This window comes from Anser brachyrhynchus (assembly GCF_964034855.1).
Source record: "Anser brachyrhynchus genome assembly, chromosome: 1".
NCBI lineage: Eukaryota > Metazoa > Chordata > Aves > Anseriformes > Anatidae > Anser > Anser brachyrhynchus.
In genome coordinates this window covers 136026467-136036591 of record NC_137694.1, presented here as the reverse complement: position 1 = coordinate 136036591, position 10125 = coordinate 136026467, and the positions used below count along the sequence as shown (strand labels likewise).

The 10125-nt window shown below is 39.3% G+C and overlaps 1 long non-coding RNA gene across 2 annotated transcripts; it reads left to right on the top strand.

Moving 5' to 3' along the window:
• The first annotated feature begins 119 nt into the window (after positions 1 to 119).
• Positions 120 to 7340, top strand: LOC308193116. Of its 2 annotated transcripts, XR_013949398.1 has the most exons (4): positions 120 to 3117; positions 5202 to 5268; positions 6442 to 6579; positions 6826 to 7340. It is a non-coding gene; the product is annotated as an uncharacterized lncRNA (long non-coding RNA). The 2 variants fall into 2 exon arrangements; XR_013949399.1 differs by having other exon boundaries at positions 6442 to 7340.
• Positions 7341 to 10125: the final 2785 nt, after the last annotated feature.

The following is a 10125-nucleotide window of genomic DNA, read 5'->3' as shown; positions in this document are numbered from 1 at the left end:
TGGGCATGCTGATGGTCCATTCAAGTGAAAGGAGAAAGAGCTTAACGTTCTTTAGGGTAACTTTGGTAATTGATTTTTTTTTTTTTAAATCAACTATGTTGATTTAAAAAAGACTGTATTATCTGGATATTTTGCAAGAGAGAACAGAAATAATGAAAGAATATTTTTACTTTGACAAATGACTATTATTGTGAATTCATTATAATTTATTTTATTCCGTGTACAAACACAAAGAAGCCATGACCCAAGCATACAATCAGCCACATATTTTCCTCTTTGATTTGCTATCCTGGAAATTTTGGATCCATGATGTAGGACAGTGTGTCAGGCATCTCCACCGTGATGGGCCAGAAGGCGTCCTCGAGGTTCACAGTCCCCCTAGCCCACAGCTAACACATAGTAGAGAAAGGCACAGATATGTTAATTTCACTAAGCAGCTAAAGGGATGTAATTGCATTCAGCTCATTAATTATTTCTTTACTTTTACATTCTGGTTGGTCAAATATGCACTAGAACAAACTGAAAAAGTGCTGAATCTACAAACAAAATCTACTCAGTGGACACTAACTTTTTTCTCGCCACCTTAGATCTGAAGTATGCATTACTGCTACTTACAGAGTGGAAAGACAGCTCAACTGCATTGATTCCAGTTACCCTGGCTGTATGTAGGCAAAGTAATTCTAGTTATTATTCTGAGATGCTAATTTCTTATTGTGTTGATCAGAGGAAGTACGCATACTAATCCCAAGTGACTAAGCTGCATATTTGAAGTGATAAAAGAGGGATAAAGAAAAAGAGGATAAAAGAGAAGAGACAGACAGGGACTTATGTGTATTCTAGATTTATAAGATATTTTTTGTTTGCTATCTTCCAGTAAATAATAAAAAATATTAAAATATGCATTTTCCTTTTTAATTTTATAGATTAGAGGGTTCACTTTATATTAGTTTTTAATCTTAACCAGAAATTTGTCTTTGTAAAATTTACAGCTATTATTAAAAGATTAGATGATTTGGAATGTGGGTAAAATACATCATTTGGTCAAATTTGACCTTTTCCTTTCAATGGTAACTAAGTTGTGCAGTTACTGTTACAATATTCCTCACAGCAATGATCTTATAAACAACCTAATTACAAACTGTTTACTAAAATATTATATAATAATATTCAAGCAAAATCCATCTAAAAATTCAAATGCATCACTAAGATTTTCAAAGTATTTCAAATCCCTTTTTCTATTCAGATTTTTAAGTTTTTAACTTCTATGTATACAGAATTGGTATGTCTGTGTTTTGTGATTAATTGCATCTGCAAAACTCATGTCTGCTGATTGTTTAAACCTGTCATCAGTTGTGCAATCAGATAACCAGAGGAGTTAAATAACTCAACCAGCTTACATGCAATTCCAAAACACTGCAGGTATAAGAGGGAAAAAATATATATAATGTTATCATTAACGAGCTGTTATCAAAGTGTGTGGCTATGCTTTGGACTTTTAAAACAGGTATAATTCTGTACCAGTGACAATTCTTATTTCAAATATTTTGGATGCTTAGGCAGTTCTGTTTGTCTGGTGCAAAGAACTCTGTGCACTGCAAGTGGCTATTGATACCAAAGAGGATTCTGAATGATGTGATGTCTGAATTGTCATCTGTTCTCTCTGTTGACTGTCTGACCATGAATTATATGAATATTTTGCTTGTTGTTGTTGATATCTTTTTCTTGCCTTTGCCTTAGGAGAACATGACTAATGGCAGTTGTTTTATGATGTAGAAGCTCTTTTAGGATATGATGTTCAAGATATTAACCCTGACTGCACATGGTAAGTGGCCCACACAATAGACTAACTTCATATTTCCAGGAGCCCCTATATATTTAAATTTTCAACATCAAAAGCAATTTGTGTTCAGATCACTAGGTATAACAGTGACAGCATGCTGTGCTCTAAACATAAAACGCTGAGGATAAGAAGAAAAGAAAGATCTAGGTGGTGTTTCCCCAAGGACTTGCTGATTTGGTGACAAATTTTACCTTTTCACTAATACATCTCAGGCTGTTTTTCATTTAATTTAATTTAGCAGAACACACTTTTTCCCTTTTCATATTTCAAATGGCTTGTGTTTTCCCTGGATACCTTTTATGTCAGAATCTCATACCAAAGATAAGGTCTCTGTTTAATGCATAAGTGCAAACAAATTTGGCTATTTGGAATTCTTTGAATCTTAAGTTTTGAATGGATTTTTGTCAGATGTTTTGTCAGATACTCAGAATATAATTCTGTCCCATGTTTGTTTTTGTCCCAAGTCCCATGTCTGTGTTGGAAAGGACCTTAAAGACCATCTAATTCCAAACACCTTGCCATGGGCAGGGACACCTTCCACTAGATCAGATTGCTCAAAGCCCAGTGGATTTTTTTTTTTTAATCCAAAATACTTTTGGATATTTAACTCCCCAAATGTCCAAAACAGATAATAGCAATAAATTTTTACTTTTTATTTAGTTAGAAACCTCACATATTGGAAAGAAAAATCATCAAGAATATATATAAATATGTGTGTGTGTATAAATTATCATGGTAGAACACTTATTTAGATAAGCATCTACACCTTTAAAGACAGCATTTACCTTAATATTTTCAATGTAAACCTAAGAGATCTGAAAACTGCTGTCGCAGGAATGATACTTCAGTTGTGGAACCCAGAAGCAAAGATAGCATTTAATCACTAGTATGAGAGTCACATATATATATTGACAACTTCTTACCCTCAAAGAAGAATTCATATGAGCCATAGTGTTCCATCATGCCAAAAATATTGATCTACTGTTAGGAATTTAAAACATAGTTTAATCCCTCCATTTAACTTCTAATACGTGTTAAAAACAAATGTGTTTATATGGCAGGGGGGAGGGAAGAAGAAGGTAATGGGAGAGAGGGAGATGGGCTAAAAGGAAATTGCTTGGATGTACTCATTTGACGTATAGCACATGTAACAGAGGAGTTTATGAGCTGCAATTACCTGTACGTCTCATGAGAGATATTTTTCTTTTATTCTAGCTATCACAGTCAAACGTGAAACGTGTGGCACCCTTTTGGTCTTAACACTACCACTGAACCAGGTAGGAAGATCGTATCATGAATTGTCATAAAACATTATACTCTGCATTATTATTATTACATTTTATCCACAATTGTACAAACAATGATATAGTACACATTAATTTATAATATTGAAGTATTGATAAAATGTACCTAGTGTCATGGCACAAAGTTAATTGGACATTTAGCTATAGACCAAATTCAGTGCAAGCAATGGCAGAAGTTTTCCAGGTTAACTCAACCCTCCTGGATTCAGAGGTTTGTCCATTCTCTAATGTTCCCTTACTGGGGCTTAAAAACAGCATATATGAGACAGATTCTGGTGTAATCCATAGTGATGTAGTCACTTCTGATGTGACTACTTTGTTCTGCTGCTATTTAGCTTCTATTAAAAACTAAAAACAAACAAACAAAAAAAACAAACTAATACTCTTGTGAAATAGACATCTGAATGAGAACCAACAAGGCCAATATAGGGTTAATCTAAGGAAGGATGTAATCAGAAAAGTTTCCAAATAATTGAACTAAGAATGCAGGCACTTGTACAAGAATCATAGCTAGACCAGAACAAATAATAATAGTCCCACATGGGTGGTCCCAATAACATTTGTGAGAGGTTATCTCAGATACTCAGTATATAAATCGCTCAGAGATCCACTCTCCCATATGCGTAGTCTTTGCTGTGGTCATTATAGCAATTAAAAGCTGATATAATGCATGTCCAGATTATCTACATAATAACTAGATAATAACTGACATTCCTGTAGAAGCATAGAGGTAGACCTAGTTGTAAAGCTTAGGCTAGAAATGAGGTAAATATCAATGCAGTTAGTTTGCTCTGAAAATAAAAATAAAGCTGCTAGATGATAGATGCTGTTATTTGCTAAACAATCAGATTCCATAGTCTTCATCTGGTTCAGTATCACTGGAAAAGGGAATGGAAAAACCTCCCTGTGGGGTGCTAATACTAAGTGTTCAGTCTTTTATCCAGTCTCTCTCTTTAAAGCAGAATTTATGGTGATAAGGTTTTATCTCCATTTCCTGGGAAGGTTGGTAACCTAATCAAATGTCATTTGAGAAACATCCTGTATTTTTAAAGCCCATGGAATCTCAGCTAGGAAGAAGAAATGCCGATTAGATCTCATAGTTATAAATATCTTCCATGTCTGAAGTGATGATTAGCTTGACTGAGAAGGATTGGCATTAACTCAATGGGCAGGGCAGAGTTCCTTGCTCCCTTCCTCTTTTTTTCTTTCCATTTCTGTTTTATTTCTCATTTTGACCTCTGGATCAGTATTTGCTGTGGTTTAACCTGGCAGGCAGCTAAGCACCACACAGCCATTTATTTGCTCACTCCCCCCAACCCTCAGTAGGATGTGGGAGAGAATAGGGAAAAGAGGGGAAAAAAAAGAGGTGGGGGGGGGGGGGGGGGGGAGGAGAGAGAAGGTAAAACTGTCTAAAAAAGGTAAAGACAGTTTAGTAGGACAGAAAATAAGGGAAAATAAATAATAATTATGATAACTATTATAAGCATAATAATTATAATAAAAGTTTGTACAAGACATGTGATGCACAATGCAATTGTCCATTACCTGCTGACTGATGCCCAGACAGACCCTGAGCAGTTATGTTTAGCAACAAGCAAGGACTGAACACCGGGAATAAGTTCTTTACTGTGTGGGTGACAGACCTCCAGAGGTCCTGTCCAGGCCATACTATTCAGTGGTTCTGTGAACATATAGATGTAGTAGGATTTCCTTGCACCTTGACTTTGCCAAAAGACATCTTCCCTTTCTGGGAGTGTATTCAGTACTGTGAATGAATTCAGCATGAGCCCGTCACTTTGAACTGCCTTGGAGAAAAGCGGTCATCTTAATCTCCCAACTGATGAAGTCTGTTACTAGGAGGAAGAAGATGAATCAGTATCCCAGCTGATGCTAAAGATTCAGTCCTCAGAAGGATTACAGCAGGGTCTTCAATATGCCTTCTTTCAGATCTGTCATAATAGATGAAGCTAGTAAAGAACAGCTTTATGAGACTGGCACATTGACACAAGAGTATAAACCTGCAGTTTATTTTATTATTTCATTATTTTAATTAACAGAATCTTACTGAAGTCGGAGGGAACAAGACACGGACTTTCGCCGTAAGGAAGAACTTTACTGAAGAAAGTGAGTGCTTTTTGTCTTGTAGAGCTAGTAGATTTTGCTGTTAGGTTTTCTTCAGCAAGATTTCACATGGATGTGAACTTGACTAAAGATAAAGCACTCCCTTCTGTGTTTACAGGGAGCATTTCCTATCAGGTACAGCAATGGTTTTAAGACGTGCACAAATAAAAGCTGTGCACCAGCTCCTTTCATCCAGATGTCAAAAAGTCATTCTAAAAAGAGCTTTGCATACCGTTTCTAATACAGTTGAGTCTTTACTAGAAAATCAGAGCTGAAAGGACCTGTGCCCCCTACACAATTTCTCAAACCCACCTCCCTTCAACCATAACCAGAAAATATTAATTTGATCAGATAGGCATAGAATGTTTTTAGCAGATTCTAGACAAATAAATTCACTTCCAGCCACAAATTTAACTTATATATATGCCCTATAAATTTGATAAAATCATTACTAATCAGAGTCATATAACATAGGCTAAAGAAATATGACAGGATGAAATTATATGATTAATGAATTCCCTTACAGTAAGATTTGATTCAGAAAGGGGAAAAAAATCCACCATATTTTGCTGCCTCATGTTGCACTGAAAAATAGTCACTTTCCTAATGTTTTTGGTCCAAAGAAAATGAATGCCATAGGTTTTACAGTGTTTCAAACGCAGCCATCAATAAGAACAATGTCGAGGGCCATAATCAGTAAGTTTACAAGGCTGCAGTCATAAGCCATCTGGAAATACATTTTGATTTAATCAGCTTTCCCATTTTTCAGGTAAAATAGAACACTTTTGGATCACATTCAAGCAATGAAGATACAGTAATAAAATGGCTTAGTAAGGTTTGCATAGTCTTCACAATTTTAATTCAAGATGGTATTTTAGCAAGGATTAACATTTGTTTTACCCCGTCTTGTGTACTCCATTCCTCCCACTTTTTTGGTATGGCATTGAAAACCGTTCTCTCCCTGCTTAGGACTGGCTTATGAAATCCATGTCTCTGTGGATACTTTGTAGCAAGTTAAATGAGCAAAATCTGCCTATGTGATAAAACTAATTTTTGCTGAAATTACATTCTGCTACAGCAAAAATACATTTCACAAGGTATAACACTATGGAATGATCTTCAGCATTTTATGAAAAGGGAAAACAATTTTATTTTATATTATTTATTTTTTTCTAGTGTAGCATTTCATCTTTCTTGATCATAATTGCCCTGGTCCAGTGCTTGAGGTGTTGAGTATCTAACAAAACTGAGCATCTGACTAACTAAACAGCATGAGAAACTGCAGCTGGGGCAACCACAGAGAATTGGATTCAGGTTTGTACAGTCATGTCACAGAGATGCTTGTTTGCATTTCTAGTAATGTACAAAGATAATTCTTTACAAGTGAAGCCTAAATGCGTTTCACGTATTTTTGCTTACCTTTAAAGTTCATGTGCCTTAGATAAAGCTGTGGGAACAGAGATAAAATTTGTGTATCTGAAATACTGAGGATGTTTGTTATGCCAAAGCAATACTTTCATTAACAGATAGAATAACTCTTCCTCTTCCTCTTTGTCTCAGGCACTTCCTCTTGGAGAGTCAAAGGAAGCTCAAAATGGTTGACCCATATCACAGAATCACAGAATTGTCTAGGTTGGAAGAGACCTCCAAGATCATCTAGTCCAACCTCTGTCCTAACACTAACAAGACCTCCACTAAACCATATCACTAAGGGCTCCATCTAAATGTCTTTTAAAGACCTCCAGGGATGGCAACTCAACAACCTCACTGGGCAGTCCATTCCAATGCCTAACAACCCTTTCAGTAAAGAAGTTCTTCCTAATATCCAACCTAAACCTCCCCTGGCGCAACTTTAGCCCATTCCCCCTCGTCCTGTCACCAGGCACTTGGGAGAATAGACCAACCCCCACCTCTCTACAGCCTCCTTTAAGGTACCTATAGAGAGCGATGAGGTCTCCCCTGAGCCTCCTCTTCTCCAGGCTGAACAATCCCAGCTTCCTCAGCCGCTCCTCATAAGACTTGTTCTCCAGACCCCCCACCAGCTTCATTGCCCTTCTCCGAACTCTCTCGAGCACCTCCATGTCCTTCTTGTAGCGAGGGGCCCAAAACTGAACACAGTACTCGAGGTGCGGCCTCACCAGAGCCGAGTACAGGGGGACAATCACCTCCCTAGACCTGCTGGCCACACTGCTTCTTATACAAGCCAGGATGTTGTTGGCCTTCTTGGCCACCTGAGCACACTGCTGGCTCATATTCAGCTGCCTATCAACCAGTATTCCCAGGTCCTTCTCGGCCAGGCAGCTTTCCAACCACTCATCTCCCAGCCTGTAGCGCTGCTTGGGGTTGTTGTGTCCCAGGTGCAGGACCCGGCACTTGGCCTTGTTGAACTTCATACAGTTGGCCTCAGCCCATCGCTCCAGCCTATCCAGATCCTCCTGCAGAGCCTTCCTTCCCTCGAGCAGATCGACACATGCACCTAACTTGTTGTCGTCTGCAAACTTACTGAGGGTGCACTCGATCCCCTCATCCAGGTCATCAATAAAGATATTAAAGAGGACTGGCCCCAGCACTGAGCCCTGGGGGACTCCACTGTTGACCGGCCTCCAACTGGATTTGGCTCCATTCACCACAACTCTTTGGGCCCGGCCATCCAGCCGGTTTTTAACCCAACAAAGCGTACGCCAGTCCAAGCCACAAGCAGCCAGTTTCTTGAGGAGAATGTTGTGGGAAACGGTGTCAAAAGCCTTACTGAAGTCAAGGTAGATCACATCCACAGCCTTCCCCTCATCCACCAAGTGCGTCACTTGGTCAGAGAAGGAGATCAGGTTCGTCTAGCAGGACCTGCCTTTCATAAACCCATGTTGACTGGGCCTGATCGCCTGGTTGCCCTGCAAGAGCCGCGTGATGACATTCAAGATAATCTGCTCCATGAGCTTCCCTGGCACTGATGTCAAACTAATAGGCCTATAGTTCCCCGGGTCTACCCTCCGCCCCTTCTTGTAGATGGGTGTCACAATTGCTAGCCGCCAGTCGACTGACGGTACATACATACATACATATGTATGTATCCGTGTATCCTTCCTCTTGTCTATGTAAAGTTCTACCATGCCTTTGCAAAAAGTCATTAGAAATCAAACTATTTTGTGGAAATACCATATATACATTCTTTGCTAAACAAGCTTCATCTTTGCATGACTGAGTGTGTTTTTCTACGTCATAGATCTACACGGTCCCACTAAACAGTTTCTAGAAGAATTTCACAGAATGTACGAGGGTGATATGGTCAAGGAACCTCTAGTTTGAAGTCTAAGTCTTCGATTTTATCACATTTGAGTGTAATTCAGCATTTTATTTACCTGCAGTCATACAGTGATTTGGATTGGATAATGTTACTATTAGGCACATTGCCCGCATTTAGTTATACAGATAGTGGTAACCAATTACATTACTAGCACGACATCAAGAAGATACAGTGGAAACTACTTTGTCAAATCTACAGGGACTTAATTAAACCTCTGTACTCCAACTTCTGCAGTCCTCTAAATGAGGAGGAGTTGCTGGCTGTGTAGTTATTGCTCTACGTGAAATAAGGAGTAAATGAAAACACAACAACACACTTTAACTAGAATATTACATAGGAAAGACAGTTAAAATCTTTTCAAATATCCCTTTCTGCAGGAAAATTGCTCTGGTTACCATACAGATGTTGTTGACATGGAAGAAATGATGAATTCACTCAGTCAATTTGTAGTTTGAGGTAAAGATAATGGAGAACAATGGTATGACGCAGTTTCTTTCAGATGTCTTCAGGCTGATGACATACTCTTCCATTTCCCAGTTGTTCAAGCAGTTCAAAATTTCAAAGTCAAAACTGAAACAGTTTCCCACGGTTTACCAGCATCCGAACTAAGGCATTTATTGATATATTTCTATATTTACTTGTGTTCTGATGCTCATCAAATACTATTTACGAATAGTCCAGAATCTTCTTTGATTCTGTATTTCAACTCTTCCATTTTCTTTGGACTGTGGTTCTAAGAAACACACTTCAGAAACTTGCCTCTTATATCTCTCAGTACCTCATATCACAATGTCTTTGAAAATGTTTTTGACCTGGGTTTTGATTCTGTTAATGCTAAGATCATAGAATCATAGACTATCCTGAGTTGGAAGGGACCCATAAGGATCATCAAGTCCAACTCCTGGCACCACACAAGTCTATCCAAAAGTTTAGACCATGTGACTAAATGCACAGTCCAATCGCTTCTTAAATTCAGACAGGCTTGGTGCAGTGACTACTTCACTGGGGAGCCTGTTCCAGTGTGCGACCACCCTCTCGGTGAAGAACCTCTTCCTGATGTCCAGCCTAAACTTCCCCTGCCTCATCTTAACACCGTTCCCACGGGTCCTATCACTGGTGATAACAGAGAATAGGTCACCTGCCTCTCCACTCCCCCTCGTGAGGAAGTTGTAGACTGCGATGAGGTCCCCCCTCAGCCTCCTCTTCTCCAGGCTGAACAGGCCCAGAGACCTCAGCTGCTCCTCATATGTCTTCCCCTCTAGGCCCTTCACCAGCTTCGTCGCCCTCCTCCGGAGGCTCTCCAACAGTTTAATGTCCTTTTTGTACTGTGGTGCCCGGAACTGCACACAGTACTCAAGGTGAGGCTGCACCAGCGCAGAGTAGAGCGGGACAATCACTTCCCTCGACTGACTAGCAATGCTGTGCTTGATGCATCCCAGGATGTGGTTGGCCCTCCTGGCTGTCAGGGCACACTGCTGGCTCACATTTGGCTTGCCGTCAACCACAATGCCCAGGTCTCTCTCTGCGGGGTTGCTCTCTACCGTTTCATTGCCCAGTCT